This window comes from Cylas formicarius, unplaced genomic scaffold (assembly GCF_029955315.1).
Source record: "Cylas formicarius isolate icCylForm1 unplaced genomic scaffold, icCylForm1.1 PGA_scaffold_12__32_contigs__length_19106922, whole genome shotgun sequence".
NCBI classification, from domain to species: domain Eukaryota; kingdom Metazoa; phylum Arthropoda; class Insecta; order Coleoptera; family Brentidae; genus Cylas; species Cylas formicarius.
In genome coordinates, this window is record NW_026844225.1 from 9146605 (window position 1) to 9168488 (window position 21884).

The 21884-nt window shown below is 33.0% G+C and overlaps 1 protein-coding gene across 2 annotated transcripts in view; it reads left to right on the top strand.

Annotated features, from left to right (window-relative positions):
- Positions 1-21884, top strand: part of LOC132708592 (plexin-B) — a 188126-nt gene that overhangs the window by 88417 nt on the left and 77825 nt on the right. For both annotated transcript variants that reach the window (XM_060680996.1, XM_060680997.1), the window contains one exon: positions 6260-6314. The gene's annotated coding sequence lies outside the window, so the exon portion shown is untranslated. The remainder of the gene's footprint in view (positions 1-6259; positions 6315-21884) is intronic.

A 21884-nucleotide genomic window follows, 5' to 3' on the forward strand; every position in this document is an offset into this window, starting at 1 on the left:
TTTTGTGTGGAATTTCTCAGACTTAATAACGAAATTTTTGTATCAGTAGCGATTTCAATTACAATTTAAAGTCTATCTGGGGGCTGAAACCGCGCGCGTGCATCAAAAGTGCCTTTTTGATTTTTTATTAACTGTCTAGCATCCACGATCGTCTGAAATAAAATCGATAATGCCACAAGTTGCCGAATTATGTCCCCTAAAATAACCCCCCGTAGGCAGTTATGAGGTAATTACATTGGATTTATAAATATTTTAACCTAGTCAAGTGATAATCACATTCTTATTTAAATTTAAACGACCTCCTTCGTTATCGAACTTGATGATGATTATAGCCTGAGAAGATTGTTATCAGATTCTAATAGAGGATTTTTAAAACATTCTTCCAATAAAAATGTACAATTAAACCAACTCCCAGATATTTTAGAGCCGGTTCTTCAATGGGAAGTTAAACTTCAAATTAAGAAAACCCCACCGTGTTATTAACTACCATTTAATGGTAAGAACGTTTTTTAATATACATTTTTGCCTGGGTGAACTGAAATGGTTCGCTGAACATTTTTTTTTAACTTAATAGAATAATTTTAGACGTGCAGGGTTTTTGATTGCTACATTGATTTATAATAATTATATCCGAGCCTTTTCTACGAGATCAAGTTATACCAAGAGTTTACAATTTTAAAGATCCGAATCGAATATTTTCGGCGTTTATTTGGCCTTATTCATCTCTGTGCTCGCCGCATAACCTCATCAAAAGCTCTACGTAATGGAATTTCTATTGACATAATTCGTGGAACTTGTAGGTTGGTCTGCGAATTCCGAAGTTTTTGCAATATTTTATAATACCATTGCAGCCAGAGACAGATTTGTTTGCGAATGCACGATGAGTTAAGAGATAATTTAAAAAAAATATTTTGTTATCTGTAATAAGTAGAAACAAGTGTTGGTTTTTAGTATTTAAGGTTACAGATCTGAATATAAGACATTTTTTGTTGTTGTTGTCCCCTTCATATATTACTGAAATAAAATCAAAATATTTTTGCTGAAAAATTACTTTTAATCGTCTACATTTTTAATTTAATTATTTGTTATTGATAATAATAATAAAAAACAGATTTTTATTTTCCAGTAAAGTTCAACAAACTACAACAGAAAAAAAATTCTGACTATACTAAAAGTGTGCCAGAAAAAAGATTAGTTCAATATTTTACCAGCAAATTAAACCCCTTTTTTATCTTAAGTGGAGAAAATGTAAACTGTTTATTAAAATTCTAATATCTTAAATAACCAATAGAGTATATAAATAGAAAAATATAATAATTACGGATTAAACAAATTATTTTGATTTAAGGACTTGGTTTTTGAAGCATTCAAATTTCATTTTTATCACTACATTTTATATTGTTTTTTTTTTAAATACTAATTATTGTTCTGCAGTACTTCTAAAACAGGATAAGTCCAAATAAAAAGTTGAGTTCTTAACCTGAACGAATCCGCTGGAAATATTTTTTTCTTGACCAGTTGTCATTTTCTTTAGTCTCATTGGTGATCGTTTTAGGTTTTTATTTTGCAGTAAAGTACAACAAACTTCAAGAGAAAAAAAATTCTGACTAAAAATGTGCCAGAAAAAAGATTAGTTGAATATTTTACAAGCAAAATAAGCCTCTTCTTTAGCTTAAGTGGAGAAAATGTAAACTGTTTATCAAAAATCTAATATCTTAAATAACCAATAGACTACATAAATAGAAAAATATAATAATTAGAGATTAAACAAATAATTTTGAATTAAGGACTTGATTTTTGAAGCATTCAAATTTCATTTTTATCACTACTTTTTATATTGTTTTATTTTTAATACTAATTATTGTTCTGGAGTTGATGAACACTGTTCTAATAAGAGAGAGTCTTTTAAGGTTTTTTTGAAATGTGACCAAGTTTTTTGTTTCAGTGAATTTAATTTAATTTATTTCCATTAACATTAATTACAACACAAAAATTTCCAACATAATATTGCGCACTATGGGCTTCACAGTCTCTGTACACTTGACATGGTCCTGAAAATATTTTTGCAAATTCCTATGTTGCAAAACAACACAATCCAATTCGTGACGAAAATGGCTGTATCCGAGGTCATGGGCAAAATTATTTTTTGCTTTAAATATTATAACATTTAAGGATTATTAATAACAAATTCAAAAGGAATGAGTTGTAAAAAACATATAACAATAATAGACAGAGACTATATCCACACAATTCGTACTTAGCACAAAACCAAATTATTATATTATTTATTAGCCACTGCTTAAGTTTATTTTTTTAAAATGGTTTATTCTTAAGTTCAACGGGTAACATGTTAAATATTTTTGGTAGCCTTTAAAAAATATATTTTTGGCATTTAGTTATTCTTACAATTAATATTTTGTGCGTGTCTCGTGATATTTTGTGTTACTTTGTGCAAGTATTTTTGATTTTTTCGGCCAAATCTTACCGCTGATTTTATATACAATTGATTAATTCGTAATACTCGGACTAAATGAATCTATACTAGAATGAATTTTGTTTTTATTCAGCATCATCTTCAAGACATATTTTTGAGTAACAATCAAGGTTTCAATGATGGTACACCTTTCTTAGCATTTTTGTAGTCATAATCTGTCTAAGTTGATAATTATTTTTTTTAATTTTATATTATAATGAATTCAGGATATCTAATTTTATTAGTTTTATTCAATTCAATCTTCAGTCCTAAATATAATAAGCGTCTTTTCATAGTCAGTCCCTCTGTCACTACATTATCATCATAGAAAATGAATTCCCCAGGTAGAGATTTATTGTTGAAGGTCATCTAAAGTTTCCTTAACAAAATTGTTTAAGATAGAAATAATTTCGTTGATCCTTCTTTAAATATAGTGAGCTTACAGAAAATGAAGCTGCTTCATATTATTAAGATTGAACTTCACTTATAAAACTGTTCTATTAATATATACGTAGGAGTGTAGTAGTTACCTGTCAGAGTAACACTATCTTTTTAAGTAACCAAAACTAACCATGTGATAGATACTTCTAATATATTTTCTTTATGCCTGGAAACAATAGGTCTCTTTTTGGGCAGTGTCTATCGATTTTGGTTTTTGGAATATTGTTGCAATTGTAACAGATTATTTTAAATTGTTTTGTTGTTACTGGGTCTCTAGTGGACATTATTTAAAAGTTTATTTGGTTCGGACTATGCAGTAGAGCGGAATCAGCCTGGTTTCACGATACGTAACAAAATCGTTAATTTTTAAACATGCTTTTACGTCGTTAAATAATAAAATCGGGCGCTAAGTTGAAAGACACGTTAAAAACCAGCTCGCGGGACGCTTTAGGCCTTTTTTTTTTCGTTGATAACAAATTTTTATTGACATTTAGAGCCGGCTTTAGTGCCTATTACTTTTATCTTCAACGCCAACACAATTTTACCTACTAAAAACTCATTTAAAGGAGTAGTTAAGCAGATGTCGCCCCGTCTTATTTGTTTATCGCTTGTTTTAGTATTGGATATTTCAGTTTAATTTACTTTAGATAGTTCTCAAATATTTTTGATGAGTTGTTTTTTGTGGTCTATATATTTTTCATGTGCGGTAAACCTGTGGCGACTTTTCTTTTTTCTCGGAAAACGGAAGTAGGAGTGATAATATGCGTTGCCTGTTTTTTGAAGCTTTATCGCGTGGTCGTATTTACCACATTTGTACAAATAGCTAATCCTGCGTTGAATGGGCGCTTTAAATCGAATTTATCCAGGCAAATATTTGTTTTGCAACGATTGAACTTATTCCAAGTGTGTTTATACGTACACAAAATACGCGCATACACGTATAGGAAAACAAAATTGATTTCTCTATCATTTTATCATAATAAAAGTCGTATTTGGAGTTAAAATAATCGTAATTTGAAATGGTGGAATATGAAAATTTCTCGTGGTTTACCATGAACAAATAGAACTATTTATTTTCAATTTGTTTTTATCAATTCATTTCATTCATAAACCGTACAACTACAAACAGTTGCGTGCAAATATTTAACATATCATCAAATATTTGATACCGGTTTTTTTTTGTCTCAAAATTAACTAAGAAATTGTTCCATAATGTAAAGCTAGCAGAAAATTACATGAAATTAATATTTAACAAGAAACTTTGAAATTCAATTTTCTTAGGTATACCCACAATCCTCCTGTTTGTATTTATAAATAATAATAATAATAAATAATAATAAATTATCATAATTATAATAATAATAATAATCTCTCTGTTTTATACATGTTGTCCTGTAAGTAATGGTACATAGCAAAATAGTTGATTCATTAGGTAAACATATTATGATTTAAAGAAACTTACCTTAGTCTAAAAGTTGATATTAACTGAGATAGGTCCAGGGTGTTAAATTTGGATTTTCGTTTTTGATTTTTTTCTTGAAATACTCAAGGTTTTTGCACAAAATTTGGCAATTCGGGGTTTTTTGATATGAGAAATCCATTTTCACGAATGATTTTGGGTAGATTTTGTAGAAGGCGCTAGGTATGGTACTTTTCGTGCATTTGATGCTTGCTAATTTTTTTGCGCCCTAATGTATGCAGATTTTTAATAAAGACAATCACTTCTTACACCTTTTTTACTTAAAAAAGGTATACCCTTCGAATTTCGCCCCGAGCCGCTGTTTTTGAAAAATTTGGGTGTGAAATTTTCAATACAACACTAATTAATATTTAAAATTTCATTTTTTATGCCATGAATTTTAAAATAACGTGGCATGCATATAACTTGAGCTAATATGTTAAGTACAGACCTTAACCGCATTTTTAATATTATTAATTTTGAGATTTTCGACGTCAATGAAGGGAATTTTATGAAAAATACATTTTCAATTTTAAACTAAAGTTAAATAAAAAAAATATTCATAAAAAAAACATTTCTATTCGGCAGTATATGTTAAAAATGATTTCCATTCACTGTAATGCGTTTAGGCACGTTTTTTTGAAAAACTGCTTAATTTAAAATAATGATTTCTCGTTTCGAAATGATTCAGCGACATTTTCATTCTTGTGTCATAATTAATCTCTAATATGAACCTCCCCTTCAAATACTAGCGACTTCATATACCCCCAAACAAAACAATCAATAGGATTGAAATCTGGACTCCAAGGCGGCGAAGGTCTTTGACTCCCACGAATAATCCAACGATAAGAAAATTGCATATTTAATCTGTAAACATTTTTTTTTGCCGGATCCGACAAGAACGAGCAAATTTCAATCTGGTTAGAGGATTACCCTCTAAAAGATTATATGCAGGAGTATTTTAGTCATTTAGATTTAAAATTTTAAACACTTAAGCATAATAAAACAACTGCCAAACTGCACATTAAAGAGTGTGAATGGAAAAAAGTCTTTTAATAATTTTGTATACAAATCTACTAAAATACAATGCATTGCAAGAGAAACAGAATCCTACTTTCTTAAGCCATATATAAATCGTATACAGAAATTTTGGATTCTTTTTATTCTGTTTTTGCTGTCCACTTTGAATCGGAAACTGTAAACATAATCTTGTAATTAAAATGTGACAATATTAAGGTTTCACGCAAAGTTTTCCTTAGTTTGAAATTTAAAATATGTCGGTTGCCGTAAAACATTTTTAGAAGCAAAGAAAAATGTTTGGAACGTAATTTCTAGATGTTGCTTAAACCTAAAATTGCTATCGATTACTATTCCCAACTAAACCAATTTTAGTATTGCCTATATACACTTCATCGTTGCTTTTAAGAAAATTCACTTTATTTTTGCTCCCAAAAATCATAAAAGCGGTTTTCTCAGGGTTACGTTTCAAGTTGTTTTTTGTAAATTCTCAATAATAAATCTAATAGCCTCCAAGAAATCTTCCGTATCAAAAGAAAAATAAATTTGTTTATTATCAGCGAATGAGAATGAGAACGAGTCCAAAATGGAACTTTGCGAAACCCCAGATTTCAAGTGCACCTTAGAGTAAAGGTGATATTTGATTCCAAAACACTACTTTCATTCAGTATGAGTTTGAAAACAATAGTTCAAATAATTTTTACTCTCGGTGCATTTATTTTGTCAATGTCAATTTATTTTTACTATCGTCTAAACAGTATTATTTTAAATGTAATCAACGATTGACATTGATAAATAAGTTAGAATTTTTTTTATTATTACAATTTACTAAACTGCAGCTACATTTCACTGTAAGACTTTTTTTTCAGGTAATTGACGGAAACTCGTATGATTCTTCTTGCAAATGGGACGAACTGCTAAAAGGTAAGTGTTTATTTCGTGGTTTTGTTTGTTTTTTTTTTAGATAAGTGTAAGTAAATAATGCAACACCATCATTTCGCTTTCGACTATTAAATATCAACAAAATAACTTTTTCAGTTTTGAAATATTTGAAGTACTCCTAAAAATTGATTCTAAATGCGAGGGAAATTGTAATTTTATAATTTCCCACTATTCGAAGTTTGAATTATCTTCTTTTAATGGATTAGCGGTGATATTTTGATCATTCTCGACTTATTGTGAATAAGAATTTTATCCATGCCACGAGTAATATCGATTCGAGTCGTAGAACTACGGGCTATGTGTGTCAACTGAAAAGTATAAACCATTATAATGTGTATCGCGGAAAATTATCGTTTTTTTTTTACTTCTTATTTGGTTTATTCTGATTTATTCGGCACGCAAGCTCGAACGCACAATAATCGCAACAAAAAGAAAACGGTTCACACTTTCGTTTAACGACATAATGGTGAGAAAGCACTTAGATCGAAAGATGGCAGGTTTTAAATCTCAATTAAATTAATTCATTGCATCCTTTACAACAACAAACGGCGGCCGTAACGGTCGAATACAATGATGATTTTTATGGCCGTTTTTCTACTTTGAATTGAAATTAATTTACCTATACCAATAAATAATGCATGAATTTGAATGGGGGGATTTTTAACACTGCATTGATTAGGAATTTGTTTAGAAATCCAGTTTACAATGGGGCCATACAAAGTTTAGACGAGTCATCACCTCTAGAAATACAATGCGCTCCGAGGTTTTATTTATAAGCGTCTAAAGGAATGGTAAATTATCCGGATTACGGATAAATTTTTCCATTCGGAATTTCTTGGAACTACCCTACAGAATGGGGTACCTCTATGGGGCAGTACATGCGCAAGAGTAATTAAAAGCATTCAAATCTTGCAGAAATGTATAAGGAAAATCATTTATTAAAAGGCGAAAAGGTAAAGTCTGTTCATAGATATAAGAAAGTGGCTAACGGATACGAATTAAGGAAAGACCCGGGCAAGCTGTAAGAATTAAATATGGCCGAACAGGTCCGTACTTTACTTAGAATTTAATTATTTGTAGTTTTGTTATTAAAGATACTAAACAATATTTATTTATTTATGTATGTATTTTTCTTTAAATCTAAAATAAAATTACAAATTATTTTTACTACCTACTTAAATTACTTAAAATTATTCACATAATATATCAGTATCACTATCGCTATCATCGCCTGTTGATAACTATTATTTGTTCTGTTTTATCAGCAATATGGATATAAGATTGTTCTGCTTTTTCTTTATGTTTAACAGAATTTGCCCAACTTTGTGGAGGGATGTTAAAAACCTCGGTTTCTATAAGTTTGAGGACATTGGAGTTAACACGGGGAAAACATTGTTACGACGAATTGCAGATTTCAGTTGGTGCCAAACATGTTCAATGGGATTAAATATACAGTGGTAAGGGGGAAGCACTAGATTTTTTGCATAATTATCACAGACGTATTCCTTTTGTAGGTTCAAGCTTTAATAATAATATATAATATTCTTGAAAATAAATGTCGTTATTATACATGTAGTTTTGGATTGTTGCTTTTGTGTCACATGATTAAGGGGTTTTAGTCAACTGTCTACTGTGATAACTTGCATTGCACATTACAAAGACAATGTTAGGAGGAACGTTTGGAACTAGTTTGTTTTTAAACCAACGTTCAAATAAATCAGCGGTGGTGTCTTCATGGTAATCCAGAGAAGAATCTTTAATGTTTTTCGCAGACAGAGAAAGTCCATTTGGAATCCAACCATCTTTAGAGCCAGCATGCAAAATAGTTATTCTTTTACCTCTTTTTGATGGCGCGTTTGTTTTACACTTATCAGTTGAGTCAACCCAAACTTTCTCCAGGGTATCATAAGTGTCGAACCAGATTTCATCCAAGTAAATAATTGGCGTTTGTTGTTCTCTGTAAATCGTATTTTTTTCTAGATATTGCAGTCGCCATTTTCGAATTCTAAAAGATTCTATTAAAACTTGCCTTTTGTCAATCTTTTTAAATCTAAAACCCATGTGTTGAATACACTTCTATAAGGTAGTTCTGCCAGATTTAACACCGGTTTCATCTTTTTCAAGCCTCCTAATTAGGATATCTAATGGAGGCACGCTTTGTTCCTCGTATAACTGGCAAATTTTACGCCGTATTATATTTTAATCACTTTCATCTACACTTGAGAAAATGTCAGCATTGCTTCCGTTTTTCCTCGCTGAAATGGGATTATTCACAATTTTCCATACAGTTGATGTTGGAATTTGTGGCCGTGTCTTCTAAAGATGCTTGCTTGCTGGCACCACGTTCAATGAGATTCAAATAAAGATTGTTTATAACTTCCTTAGTCTCAATAGAATAGTGTTTTCTACATTTGAGCGGGAGCATCTCCTGAGATAAACTATACTCGCACATATTTTGCATAATTCGCATACGAACAATGATTACTAATAAACTTAAACTAAGTAGTATACGAAACCAAAGAATATTAAACACAGGGAGGTATAAAATTATTTTCTATTACGGACCACATTTTTGCCTGAATTTAAATTCCGAAAGTTTAGGTAATTTTGTTGCATTGTATGTTAATGACCACCCTTGGATAATCCCATTCAAAAGCAATTAGTCACTTTCTTATATCTATGAACAGACCATACTCGACTGAACTGTGATTTATATAGTCGGTACGTAAAACAGAAAAAATCTCCTCAGCAAATTCTGTAGATGCGGTAATTCTTTCCTAATTTAATTTTTAACGTATTACAAGTTAAATTTACCAGATTATCAGATATTTAATTTTACGGCGTTATACGAAAAACTCCTCCGAAACATGGCATAAATTCCAATTGATTTTTTATTGAGTAAATCTCTGCACTTGTATTATTATGATTATGCAGAGCACTAATTAATTTCATTTTAATAATATGGGGATAAACAAGTCTGTATCCAGTGGCGCTGGTGTCAAAGATATTTTCACGTTTTCTTCAATATACGCAAATCAGTTTATAAAAATTAAGGAGAAATCCAATTACACGGGCGATTTCAATTAGACTCGTCATCGGCCTTTTAATAAACGGACAATGGTCGGTTCCCGCATTCCAATATGTCGGTATTCAAAATTTGACACTAACGGGTGCCGCATTCATAAGCGTTTACCGATAAATTGCCGACAGATTTCTGCATTCGATATTAAGTAGATAACTATCGATCAGTTTCTTGGCCGGAATTTTGAAATTTGAATACGTTTATCAAATTTTATACCTCATGAAAATTATATTAGATTTTTTTTTGTAAGTACAGTCGAAACTCCATATAACGAAAATGAAGGGACTGCTTTTTTTTCGTTATTGGTATTGGTATTAAAGGGGGGCGCCCTCGAGGGTGTCCAAGCACTTAGGCGACCAGATGGGCCCGTTGTGCCCCCAGGCCGCGCTAGAGGGCGTCCAGAATGCCGCCCCTCCTATAGAAGGTCAGCAACTCCTTTAGCCCAATACCGTGCACTGAGTCCGGATCGATCAGGACCATTCCGAAGACTCCCAATCTTGCCCATGTCAAGGCAGGGCACTCGGTGAGCAGATGATACGGGGTCTCCTTCCTGTCCATGCACCACCTACACTCCGGGTCGTTTCCAATGCCTAGCAAGCAAAGATGCCTCCTAAGCCTGCAATGTCCTGTGTAGGCCCCTGTTAGTGCTCTACACTCCCTTCTGGTCAGTCTAAGCAGGTCCCTGGTCCGAGGGAGGGGGGGCCCATCCATCATAAGCCTCGCCTGCCTCATTCCCGGAGCAACTCTCCAGCCTCCCGCGGCCCGGTCTCTCGCCCAGGCTCCCCGCCTCACACACGGGGCGATCCCCAAGCGGGGCTCTGGCCCTATATGCCTACGCGAGGAGCCCTCTCTGGCTAAGGCGTCCGCTGCCTCATTGCCCCGGATACCGGTGTGACCCGGAACCCAGACCAACGTGACCTTCCTCTCCTCAGCCACTCTCCTCAGTACCCCTTTGCGCTCCTTTATCAACAAGGTGCGCGTACGCACTGACTTCAGCGCCATAAGTACACCCCTACTATCCGAGCAAAAGAAGACCCTCCTGCTTCCGTGGTTGAGCCGAAGCACCTCTCTGGCCGCCATCAATAAAGCGAAAATTTCCGCCTGAAACACAGTGCAGTACTGACCCAGAGGGACCGACAAGCTCGATCCCGTTGTCTCGCAGTAGGCTCCAGCTCCGGCCAGATCTCCCATTCTGGACCCGTCCGTGTACCAGACAAGTCCATCCCAGGAGCAGACTCTGCCCTCTCTCCACTATTCCCTTGATGGGAAGAGAAAGTTCAATTTGTCAAAGAAGGTCTTCTCGGGGATCATGACGTCACTCGGCATGCCCATGACCCCGCGATCCCCGTTTTTTTCGTTATAAAGAATTTTCGTTATAAAGAGTTGTAGGCACTCGAAAAAAAAACAATACGCATAAGTTTTCTATAATATTTAGATATTATTACTTAGGTACATTTTATGTAAATATTTAAGAACTACATTTAATTTTCCAAATAATCGCATCTCGTGGTTTGGATTGTATTTCCGCCATAAAAAATTTCTCTAGCAGCTTAGCTGAATATAGGGCTTGTTGAATGGTAGGTGGTATTCCCAGATCAACTTCTTCATCTTCTTTTTCCTTTTGGTGCTCTTCCTCACCCTTTCTTGCTTGTTGTAATATGGTTTCCTCTATCAAGTCTGCTGTTGTGGGCAAATGCTGATCTATCACCATAAAATCTTGCAACTCCTCACTTGTAAACGGAATTGTTGTGTGAAACTGCTTGCATGACGATAGGAGTGTTGAATTGTTTCTGCTGTCACCTTTTTCCAAGCTTTACTAATAAAGCATCTAGCATATTAATGGAAAATTTGTGTTCGGACTCAATCATTTCCATTAAAATGTTGTTTGTGATCCGTGCAGACTTGTTTGCCTGGTAAGTGACCGACAAACGCTTGATGTTCTTAAAACATCGTGGGTTAGTTGATTTTCTAATCACAACTAGCTTTCCTTTTTCTCTCTTACTCATATTGGAAGCTAATAACACTGTTATACGTTCTTTAGGAATTTTTTCACCCATACACTTTTCGCTTCGAAATTTAAGAGTTTTCTCTGGTGTCATTTTGTAAAAAATACAAGTTTCGTCAGCATTAAAAATGACATCAACAGGGTACTTTCCGCTAGTTTTGGCCACGTCTTCTCCAGCCAATCGTTAGTGACGTTTCTGTCGACATCGCGCGCTTCGCCACTTATCTCCACAATTTATACCATGTCTCTGTTTGAACTTCACCAACCATCGATAATGAAAAGCTGTTTAGCAACTTTTCTGCTTTTAGTTTTACCATAGGTCCAGGGAGTGGTACATTTTTAAGATGTTCGTCAGGTTTTGGCTTTCTAAGTTTTTGGTTTGCACTTCCAAATCGTGGATACAGTCGACGGTGTAAGTCCGTATCGACGTCCCACATCACTTTTCTTTTCTCCCCATTCCCGACTAAAATCAACTTTATCACCTAGAGATAAAATTTTTCGCTTACTCGCCATCCTCGCCGTATTCATTAAGTCAAATTAGAACTGATTGAAACAATAGGGTGCTTTTATACATACCGATAAAGGAATTAACATAATCGCTTATTACGAGAAAAACACTTAGGACGACTAGGTTCTCGGTAATTAGATTATTAGGGTAAGGAAGTCTGAGAAGTTAAGAGACTCTATGAATTACAAGTCGGAATACATTCCTTACTTTGTACCTGATGTGCCCGGTAGAGAGATTGAAAAATTAGTTATACAGAGTGGAAGCTATGTATTGCTTTGTTTGGAGACCTAATAGTACAACAAATTTTGTTCGTAATATAGAGTTTCGCTATAGGGAGTGTTCACTGTATTTCAGGAAATTTAAAATTTTTGTAAATGAAAAAGGGACTTCATATTTTTTTTAGCTTATATATTTTGTGACTAAGCGCAAGCGTTAATGTATGTTCATATTTTGCTTCATTTTAGTTAGATCGTTGACAAAGCGCAAATGCCTAATAGCGGTTAATCGATACAACGTTTCCATTTATAAGGGAGAACTTATTTTTAGTTAGCTCGTACGTCATTGTTTAACATATTTTTGCCTTCCGATGAATAATCTAAAAAGTTGATTCGGTCGACTCGTTGGGAGCGTAATCTTGGTTTAACATTTTTCCGACGACTTTCGAAGATTCTACATTCACAAAATCACTTCGCGCGAACTGGTTAACTCAAAATTTTATGTGGTGCATTAGTACTATCGCGTTTCAACTATATAGATACGGTTTACGATCCTCATTTGGTCCTTGCGATGTCAAAGAATTCAACACGTTGCAGAATTCTTTTTCTTCTGCATACCGAAAATACAATGTACACTGCTCATCTCGATTACACTTAACATTAATCTAATTTAATATTTTATGGAATGATATGATTCAATGAGCACAAATCTACTTCTTAAGCACAATATAGATTTCATTATTACGATGGAACATAATAATAATTTTCGTGGAAGAATCAGGACATCTTTAATTATAATATTTTATATTATAAGTGCAACCGCTTTTTTATTAATTTGTATTAATTAATTAACGCCAGTCCTAACATTGCATTAATTACTAATGCTTTCTCTAATTCTCGAGTTGATTTATCATTTATAATGTCTACATTGCTTCCCGAATAGTTTTCACAAAAATGGAAAATTCTTTATTTTTTTTTTGTTTGTGCGCCACTGAGTTCTCATACTCTTGAAACCATAGTGCCGTTGAGAAAGCGACCATCGTCAGCCGTAATAAAAATTAATCTACCGTGGCATAATGCATAGACGCTCTTCCGCCTTTTTAAAGCATTGCTGAATACTTTTACATACTAGGATTAATATTCAACAGAATTTATTTTTAATTCGGTTTCCCATGTATTGGATTATATTGGAACTACAACGTAACACAATAAAATTACTAGGTGTGTTCAAAAAGTGATTTGAATTCTGTAATTGGGCGGGCTACTACTTACAGTCGATCTTCAATGTTTTTTTTTTGTTATGGTGGTACACATGTCCCTAAGATATGTTCACAGTTTCAGCCAGTTTCCACGTTTACTGTTTTTTGTGAGACAGAAGGGTTTGACGTGTTTTGTGTGTTCGGCGGTTATAACGTCGAAACCAAAACCCAGTCGTCCCAATGGAAGAACCCAGTATCAACAAGACCGAAAAAAGCAGGTCAAGTTCTTTCAAATTGCTTAATGTTTTCTTTGATTATCGTGGCGTAATGCCACAAGGTCGTATGGTCAATAAAGAGTATTACTTTGAAGTTATGTGTCGTTTGCCAGAAGTAATATGAAGGAAACGTCCGGAGTTGTGGGAAAACTGTGTCGAACTGTTTGTCCAAAAACAATCATGCTTCAGCCACCATATGCACCGGATATGACTAACTGTGACTCTTTCCTGTCCCTAAAACTCAAGAAATCCAAGAAGGGAAGGATGTTTGGAACAATTGAGGAGATAAAGAAAAAAAATGCTTTGAAGGAGACAACATTAATTTTGATAAATAAATAAATACTTTTTGATAGAACTTAAAATTCACCTTCCTTTTTGAACGCCTCATATATCTGTCGTTTCTAAATTGTGAAATGTTTTTATTCAATATCTTCCCTTTGGATAATTTTAGAATAACAAAATTTGGCGGATCCAATTAAAAGATGGATGAGTTTTTAATCGTTTCGGATTACTGTAACGTAAAAAATCAACCCCTGTAATATTTGTTTACACTTTATGGGTTTAGTAATACGTTAGGGTCATTTCAAATTCAGTGCCATTTTAAATTAATCATGATCGATGGACGTTGCATATAAATGCATCCCAGCAACAACATTCATTTACAGCAAACCAATATTTGAAATACAAAAAAGGGTACCAGTGCGGGCGACAGTGCTGTTTTATTTATATCCAAGATCTTAAAAATTAATCCTATTACCACATGGAAGTCAAGAGTTAAAATGTAGGTTGGACGATTGCTGAAGCTAACAAAAATTGCTTAGACGGCTGCTAGATAGCGAACTTTTGAACCATAAAGGGAACAAAAATATTGGAGAACTTTGCAAATCCTGCAGGGTATAACTTCGTTTCACTTTGGACTAGGAAAAAAGACTTCTAAACCCTTCTTGCAACAAACCACCGCCTAACTAAAGAATAAGTGTTTTTAAATAGAGATAAAAAAACAAATTCACTTTATGAACGTAGAACTTAATATAATATATACTGCATAGGCCATTGAGAAGAAGTACGAGCCTCACAATAGAGATAGCAAATTAACTTTAGTATAAAACTATCCCATTCACCATCTGGAAGATCGTTCAAACTTATATGCGTTGTTTTTTCTTTGCTTTGCTTAGACGGCGGCTAGATAGCGAACTTTTGAACCATAAGGGGAACAAAAATATTGGAGAACTTTGCAAATCCTGCAGGGTATAACTTCGTTTCACTTTGGACTAGGAAAGAAGACTTCTAACCCCTTCTTGCAACAAACCATCGCCTAACTAAAAATAATAGCCCTTTAAGAATAAATAGTTTTCAAATAGAGATAAGATAACAAATTCACTTTATGAACGTAGAACTTAATATAATATATACTGCATAGGCCATTGAGAAGAAGTACGAGCCTCACAATAGAGATAGCAAATCAACTTTAGTATAAAACTATCCCATTCACCATCTGGATGATCGTCCAAAGTTATATGCGTTGTTTTTTCTTTCAGTATTATTTTCCTTTCCTTTTGTTTTTAATTCTGTGTTGACAATATATTATTATTATTATTATCATAGTCGTTGTCCCAGTAAAATATTGTGTTTTATTTCGAATAATGTTTTAAAATAAAAACTTAAAACTAGTTTCTCTTTTTGATTTGAAATAAACGTGCCTTTTGAATGAATGCAATAAAATTCTTATGGTAAATATTGTGAATATATTTCGCTTCCCTATTTATCAAATAATATAAATTGCGATTAAATAAAACATATAATGACGTTTTTCTTTATGGAAGTCGATGTTCCTTCGATTGGTAATTGAATTTCGTGTATTTCTGGAATTTTCTCCTCGGCAATAAATAATTTCTACGGGGAAATAATAATTTCCAGTTTGTATTTCAACATATATTTCCAATATATTTCCAATCTAGTTGGTTTCCTGAAAACGTTTTGGTTCTTATTTGAAAATCATCAGAAAGCAATCGAAAACTTGCAGCCACGCTTGGTAAAATTCGCCAATTATTTTATTTATTGTTTCATCTCCTTGTGTAGCGAAACAAAATAATCACGTTTTAATGATCTAATTAGGAATAGTAATTCTATTTCTCGACTTTTAGTGGATGGGGAGGAATGAGACAGTTTTGAAGTTAAGCCCGACTTGACGAAAGATTTATGACTTTGCGGTCTTTCAAGGAGCAGTCGAAATTAAAAACGAAAGTTAGTTTCATCTGCTACGTTACAAGTTTGTCGTTGGGAGAGCTGTCCGATGTTTTACTTTTTAATTAAATTAATTGGGAAAGATATTTATATTACTACCAGAAGGCAAAATGACGGATCTATATTTCACTCGAAAGGTAATATTTCGAGATGTTATGAAGATGTTTTTATATGCTGAGTTTGACTTTCTATGTTTTTGCGAAATCCAAATCCAAGAGTTCCGATTTGTTGTTTTTTCTGAACAATTATATATAGTGTCCCTCATAATATTCCATAGATATCGGTAAACTAAGTTTGTGTTTCATCGTTCCCGCATATCCTATCACCTAAAAGTACGTTTTAATGTCACATGACCAATGTTATAGCGGCATATTCGAAAAATCCCTTAAATATATAAAAATTTTCCATATTTAGCAGACATTATATGACAATAAACAAGGTTTACCTATTGTATAAAACCTGAGAATGTATCACTTCTTCACGAAACATTTTGGTGTCTTATTAAACCTCTGTAGCACCTAAATGGAGAATGTTATGAAGGTGACCTAAGATTTATAAAGCAAAGCAAGTACCACGAACTGCATTACCGCTATAAAACCTACAGTGTTTTAAACACGAAAAGAAGGCCTCCTTTTCTCTTCATATTCATATTCTATATTATTTGTTTTCAATATATTCTATTCCGTGTCCTTGTCATGTATTTTACTTTGACTCTAAAGTTGGTATTAGTGAATAAATGTCTAGTCTACCCTACCCTACTCTTAATGGCAATGGACTTTGGCATTATTATCAAAAATTTATATTAGATATGTTAACTGAAAAGCTTTTTATTTTACCCCTCCTAAAACTCTCTATTTTGTGCACTTTGTTTATTAAACATTGTATTTCATGATTTTTTTTTTTGCAATTAAAATGCGGAATATTTTTTAGTCCCATATTTTTGAAGTAATATGTCTTCAAGTTTCAGAAATATTCCTTAAAATGCGATTTCTGTCAAGTATATTTTAGCAATCTGGCAGAATAATGCCAAATTTCGGTATTTGCGAATATAATATTGTCTTGATTGAAGTACAAATAGAAGTACAAATAGAAATTTTTTATTTATATTTTCTATCAGAATTCTTCCATTATAAATAAGTTTGGAATTGACAAGAAGAAATATATTTAAAAAATGACTCAATTCAGGTAAAACGCGAATGGTTTTTTTTACTATTCCATATATTGATTTTCGACAGACGAAAACAATTAATTCGCGCTCCCTTGCTTCATAAAGATGCCGAAGTTTCAGTTTTGAAGCTCTTCCAATTAGTTTCGTATAGACTACACTTACTAGTTTTTTTTTATCCTTCGCCGTCTTCATTAGATAGAAAATGGGGGCTTCCCACGTAACGGGGTGATTAATTTCTAATTCCGCCCCACGTGTCCCGGCGGCTTATCAAATTACAATAAAACAAATTGGTAGATTAGAGGTTGAATAAAATTTATCGCGGAGAAGATTAAAAAAGAATTAAATGATCGATGGCGCAACAGCCTTGGTCCGCCATTTCCCATTGGGGGCGAATGATGAAAATCCCACGATATATTTTCGGCGGTCAGCGGACGATTGTTTTTCGGGTCCTAAAGTAACACTCAACTCATTCTACTCATCCCCGGAGGGTTAAGTGCAAGACCAACCCCAGTTCTAACAGGCCCTGCCCCCCTAAAGAATAATAAATAATGTTGAACGCCAAGGACCGTCGGGCACCTAAGTTTCCAGTGATGAAATTAGTGCTATGTGTAGTTGTAATGTCCAGTACAGGGTGTTTGGTATTACCAAATTTACATTTCTCGCACCTAGAGTTTTATAGTTATATTAAAGATATAATTCGAAATCTTTTTTTATAAGAAAACCATTGCTGTTACAGGTTTTATAAGACTTCCACTAATTACCAAAATACTTTAAGTTTCATAATATTTCATCCATTTCATCCATGTTTATTATAAAGTATTATTAGTATTATTTATAACTTTATAAGACTGCATCCAAACCATTTCCGTTCCTTTATCCAGAAAAAGTTTGGTGTGGTGCAACTTCAGGTTTAAAAAAATATATATCACTTTCTTAAAGATCTTGTTATAAAACTTGTGCTCTTTAGTTTTCTTAACTTACTCCTTGAAATCCTTTTCGGCAGTTTTAGGTTTTATTATGAAGTAACGAATATTTATAATGCCTTTATACGAAACCTTAGCTTTTATAACAGTGTTATAACAAAACTGTTGGTGCTACAGTTTTTGTAAGACATTCAGTAAATACCGTTCCCGTTACTTTATCTAGAAACCGTTCTGCTTTTTTAAAAACATTATTTCATTTAGATTTCATAACTCACTCCCTAAAATCCGTTTCCGCAGCTTTAGCTTTTATTGTTATGTAATAATAATGAATGTATATTGATAATAGCTTTATAAGAAACCTTAGCTTTTGTAACAGTTTTATAAGAAAACCATTGGTGTTAGAAGTTTTGTAATGAGTTCAGTAAATAGCAAATCACTTTAAGTTTGTAAAATTTTTACACCTGGGATTTTATGATTTACTCCGTACAACCCTTATAAATTTTAAAGCACCTGATAAATATTCTACAGCCACTATGAAATACAATACTTCTTTCGTTTGCACAAATCTAAATGATATGTTTCGTTTAATTGTAAACTAAACTCTAAACTAAAAATGTTTATAAATAACTAAACACACTTTTTTCAAGAATTAATAAATAAACAACAATTGGAAAGTGAGGTTACTATGAACATTAATATTTTCAAATTAATAGTTTTCATTTGGCTTTCTCGTTACTTTTACTTCTTTAACGGTTTTATAAATATCTTTTTTGTTACTAATAAAACTGTAATTGTTTCGAAATCGTCCTAGGTTTTGTTACAATAGCATTAGTGCCATAAAACAAATACAAATAAAGTTCCTAAATACTATTTAAAAGTACTCTTTACAAAACTTCTGGATTTATCCTGCGTCGGTGTTTGCTGAGTCGAATTTGCTAACGTTTCGCCAATCATCCTGTTGGCTTCTTCAGAGCTTGACTGAAACTGAAAAGAGAATACAACATTTAAAATATATTCCTGAAACACGAAGACTTGACGACAATTATAAAACAAAGCATTCGATTTATCCTTATTCCAAGAGATGATATTACAAAAAAGTTACATTAAATTATTCCCAAAAAACTTTCCAGTATTATTATTCATTATGTTCACGATGTGATTATTTTTTGTAAATTTGTGAAAGGCGTAATTTGCCTTTCGTATGTAAATTTTCTTCATCTGTTTTTGTTTAATGCCAATCTTCCTTGACCTCTTTCTTTTCACAAATTTTCTCTCTTGGTTTTGGCCATATTTTAGTTTCTTCCGCTTTTTTTTTAGTTGCCTCTTCCAGCTTCCGAAAGGAACCTAGTTGGTTTCCAATTATCCATTCTGTTTAGATGTCTGTTTTTATTTTTTGCGCAATGCAAGGCACCTTCAAATGATAATCTCCATTTGGTCGGAGGTTTTTGTTAGAGCCTACTTTTAAGGTCCTGTTTTTTACCATTTTTTCCAAACAAGGCAATTTGTCATCGAAATATGAATCCGTTATGTCTAATTATTTTTATTTATGTTCTAATTACTTTAGTAAAATATCTTGAAAAACTTTGGATTTTGCTTTAAAAACAATACATATAAAATAATTTTTCATGCTGACCATTTTGACTACTTCGAGACGTTTGAGAACGAAGCGTCGTTGTATTCGACGAACTAAAACTTTTTAATTAGGTACAGCAAATATTTCGTTAGCAATATTAAACAAAAGCTAATTGGAAGGGTTTTCAGTCAAAGTAGAGCGAACCTGCTTCACCCTTTTTTTTTTTAATAAAAACGCCAATAGAACGCCTGCAGATTTGTTAAAAAAATGCATTTTCCATTACATTGTCACGGTTAAAATGGAATTACACGTTCGATGTTTTAAGCCCGTCCCTGGAAATTTAAATTTCAAAGCCGTGTATCGCCCAAAGGTATTTTACATTTTAATGGCCACAGTAGCGGAGTCTTAACATGTCGGCGGTTATTCATGGGATTTTCGAAGAGACTGAAAGGCTAAAATAATATTTTGTTAGTGTTGGAGATGTATTGATACACTTAGGGCATTCTGTACCCACATTAATTTGAATAAAAAGGGGTAAAAGGAAACCGGAACGATAAACAAGCATATGTTTGGACAGTATATTATGCGCTAAACCCTCCACTAAATTAATATATGCGGCCCTTAAACCGGCTCTGTATGTAGGTTTTCGTTTCATTTCGGAGAATTCCTTTTGAACACCTACACTTGTTGCAAATGTATTTGCTATTCTATTATTAATTTATTTATGTACGAGCATAGTTCAATTAATAATAATAATTTATTGATGCTGATACTCATAATCGTTTACACAGGTCAATACACAGTAGTTAATAAAATGAAATAAGAATTACATTGAGAACTAACAATTAAATAAACAGTTCATTAAAATAAATCTACAATTAAATGCAGTAAACACACCATTAAAGGTCATATGTGAAAAGAAAATACTCCACACTGAATTTTAGAAAATGCCTAACTTCCAATTCGCAGTAGGTTAAAAATAACATAACAAAATAATCTTTACAAGATTAACCAGTCCAAGAATATTAATATTAATACTTAACAAACAGATAACTATAACAAACAGAAAAAATAGTTACTGGCAGTGTTAACTAAAGACAGTTGTTTGCTTGAAGGTGGTAGACACTGATTCAGTAGAAATACTAAAAGGATGTCGAACTTCCATTGTCCCTGTTTTTAACTTACACAACGTTTCGGACAGTCGTATCACTACCCGTTATCACGTGTAAACTCAGTTTGTATAAGTGTAAGTTAAAAATAAAGACAATGGAAGTTCGATATCCTTTGAGTATGTCTAAAGAAAGTTGTCTTGAACGTGTAGGTAATCTCACTCTGGAAGAAGTCAGCAAAATGGTAATTTTTGTAGGGGTCAAGTCTTGCTGATCTGGAAATAAAAGGCTTAAATCCGTAGTTAGATCCATGGATCGGGAGGTGATAACTGGCAGTTGCTTTGGTAGTCTACTAGGTGGAAAAATTTCATAAGTTGTAACTCTCTAGAGTAGAATATTATGGGTTTTATTGGTTCCATTATTTCCGCATCATTATAATTAATAGGAATGTTTCTTGTGGAGGCCTGCATCTAACGACTCCAAGATATCCATGGGAGAAACTTGGTTAAGGAAGCGTGAACCAATTATGTAAATAAATTTAATGGGAGCTTTGTACCAGGTATCTCGATTGTTTTGGGAACTTTTATGGGATATCTCGGTTATTTTTTAAGATCGAAAGTTTCGGTTTACGCGACACTGTCCTTCGTTGTCAAATTCAAGATGCCGTCAATAGAATTATCATGCACCTCTTGGTTTTTGAGGTACAGGGTGAAATCCAAAACTATCGATTTCGGGACCACCCCCGTTGTCTTATAAGTCATTGAAGAGGTTAAAAAACATTCATGTAGGATTTTTTCCATAAAATCCAGTGGCGTTTGAGAGACCTTATACCACTTTTCAAGTTATAGCAATCATAGTTTGATTTATACTGCTATCTGACTTTTTTGTACCCCATAACAGTCTTGAATCAAATCTATAATAATTGTAGGCAGTTAATACTATTCTTCATGCATTCTTACATTTCTTTGTACTCCATATATAACTTAATGTTATTGTACTCTATTCTCTGCTCCAAACTGGACCTGCTTGCTAATAAGCTAATAAGCAATTTTTATTAAATTGCTGCTTACGTTGGTTGTTATTCCTAATGATTCTTCTTTGGTTTTGTTATTAATTCTTGTTAAAATGTCGTATTTCCTTTAATCATATTTTACTAGAGTTTCTTTTTTACATGTAATAAGTGTTCTATGTTGATAGTAATATATTTTTTAAATATTTGAAATCAGTGAATACTTCTGAAAGCTTCGACTG